Below are 2,500 nucleotides of genomic sequence, written 5' to 3'. Positions count from 1 at the left end.
CGGGACAGCGTGTAGTCTTAGCGATCACACACACACATAAACACAACGCAGGAAAACCACAGGGGCAGGACTCGGCGCAGTCGACGTCACGGTGTGTGTGTGTGTGTGTGTGTGTGTGTGTGTGTGTGTGTGTGTTTGTGTGTGTGCGCGCGTGCGTGTGTGTGTGTGTGTGTGTGTGTGTACTTAGTGATCTGGGAGGCACCTGTGTGTGTGTGTTTGTGTGTGAAGTTAGCGTTAATAGTCGCAGCGCGGCGCTTTCACACTCAGTCGTGCTCCTCAGACCAGCAGAGTTCTGACCGAACTGAACCGTCCGATCCGCGAGGTGAGTGAAGCTTCGAACTCCAGCCGGAAACGAGCAGCGAACTTCTCCTCCGTCCCTTTAACTCTTTAACTCTTTAACTCTGTTTGTAGAGTTTGACCTAAATGTCTCATTGTGATTATTCTGAAGAATGTTCCGGGTCCGAGTCACCGAGTGTCTCGATCCTCGCGTCCCTGTGAGCCTGAAGACTTCACTCAGACTCTGATTGACTTTATCATAATGTGAAAAGTTTGTTTGTATTTGAAAATCTCAGCGTTTAATATTACAATATTGAAATATGGAAATGAAGAACAGAAACAAGAATCGGTGGGGAAAACAAATCCAATATTTAATAACAAATACATTTGATCCTTCAGAAACCGCTGACATGTTGACATGTTGACATGTTGACACGTAAGCATGTTCACATGTTGACATGTTGACATGTTCATAAATCCAAAGACGTCTTTAAAACTGTGAATGTGTCAAAGTTTAAAGTGGGGAAGTTGTTATGAATGTAAACTGTACTAAAGTCTAAATCAATCACCTAGAGGTCAAAGGTCACCGCTCCTCTGCTCTTTTAGCTTTCTAACATTCTGAGTGCTGTCTTGTTGTTCAGTCTCTGCTGATCCTGATTCCTTAGATTGAGTCTTTAAATCACAGTGCTGAGTCTTAGTGTGAGAATGTGCTGCAGGACTCAGACTCAGACTCAGCTGAGCTCCAGCCAGACTCATTTCCATGCATTCAAACAGAGCGGCGCAGGATTTGCCTCCGGGAGCTGCTGCTGCTCTACGCCTCTGTTTACAACCTGACACCAGACTGAGTCTGAGCTGCTCTATAACACACCGCTCTACAGATCTATAGATCCATAGAGCGGTGCGCTGAAGAGAAGCTCTCAGTTTGCACCAAAGTGATGTTGAGCTCTCAGCTCATCAGCTGTGCAGATGTTTCCTTTGGTGCTGAGTCTCCATGACAACGTGTCAGGACTCCTGCCCTGAATTGACCTCTGACCTCTGACTGTTGTGCTTCTAGTAGACAGTGGCAGGTTTCCTCTCATGTGACCGACTGAGCAAAAGTCCTCAGGCTCAGCTGATCGGCCTCAGCTGATCAGGCTCAGCTGATCAGGATTGTGCTCATTTCTTTGCTTTAGGTTTTCTGTAAGTGTCTCTGTCTGATTGATGGAAGGACGTTTCCTGCGTGTGTCGTAAAGGTCGCTCTGACTCGCTCTGACTTGCGAGTGTTCAGGCTAAGCCTAGGTCTTACAGTGTGTTGTTGTTGCATGGCGTTGTGTTGTTCTGGTGTTTGGCGTGTCCATCAGGCTCAGCTGTGTGAGTCACTGCTTTAATGATGAAGGAGGCCTGAAAGGCTGAGGCTGATTGGTTGCCTGGCAGCTCAGACAGGAAGCTGGTGGGAGGAGCAAAGACATCTGAGATTAAGAGGAGCGTCTGTTAGCTCGTGGCTAATGCCTTGTTTCCATCCTGACCTCTCACACACACACACACACACACACACACACACACACACACACACACACACACACACACACACACACACACACACACACACACACACACACACACACACACACACACACACACACACACACACAGAGAGGGGTCGGCCTTGGTTGTGTTGTGTGTTGTTGCTCTGGCTGCTCCATGTGTGCAGAGCAGCTGCCCTTTGTCCCTCTACCATTCTAGTGTGGATGATAGAGCGGCCCTGGTAGAGCTGCCTGGTCCTTGCTGCTGAAGGACTCCTGGTTAATTCTACTTCCTGTACTTCCTGTTGGAGTCCTGTGTTATCGCTCTGGGACACATGTTTTGGTTTAGGCGCCGCTCTCTCAGCGCTCCTTTGTCTCAGGCAGGAAACTCTAGCGTGTTTCTCCACGTGGCTGTAGAGGGGCGGCAGGGCGCTCCTCTAGGTGGGGGTCCACTCAGACTCAGTCCACTCAGACTCAGTCCTTCCTCTCACTGCTGCTGTAAACAGAGCGTCTCCTCCTGTGTGACCCCAGAGCAGCCCAGCTGTCCTGCGGCCTGCTCTGCCCTCAGCCGCTCTGCTTCCTGCCTGGCTCCATCTCCAGGCTGCTCTGTGTCCTCTGCTCTATCTTCTTATCTCCTCTGTTTCACTTTGTTCAGCATCTTTAAGGATCAGTTTGTCTTTGTTTATCTTTAAATTCATCTGAACGCAGCCTGTGCCTCAGGT

General features: G+C 49.2%; 1 long non-coding RNA gene across 2 annotated transcripts in view; it reads left to right on the top strand.

Moving 5' to 3' along the window:
* Positions 1-2,500, top strand: part of LOC142989194 (uncharacterized) — an 18,873-nt gene that overhangs the window by 296 nt on the left and 16,077 nt on the right. The window contains exon 1 of one of the 2 annotated variants that reach the window (XR_012960665.1): positions 195-322. The exons of the other annotated variant lie outside the window; for it this stretch is intronic. This is a non-coding gene — a long non-coding RNA (uncharacterized LOC142989194). Of the gene's footprint in view, positions 1-194; positions 323-2,500 lie in introns of those variants that run through there. 2 annotated transcript variants of the gene reach the window in all.

Source organism: Genypterus blacodes, unplaced genomic scaffold (genome assembly GCF_046128005.1).
Source record: "Genypterus blacodes isolate CSIRO-AG114 ecotype Tasmania unplaced genomic scaffold, CSIRO-AGI_Gbla_v1 ptg000390l_1, whole genome shotgun sequence".
Classification (NCBI taxonomy): Eukaryota; Metazoa; Chordata; class Actinopteri; order Ophidiiformes; family Ophidiidae; genus Genypterus; species Genypterus blacodes.
Note: the sequence above shows the minus strand (reverse complement) of the source record. Positions and strands in the feature narration are given on the sequence as shown.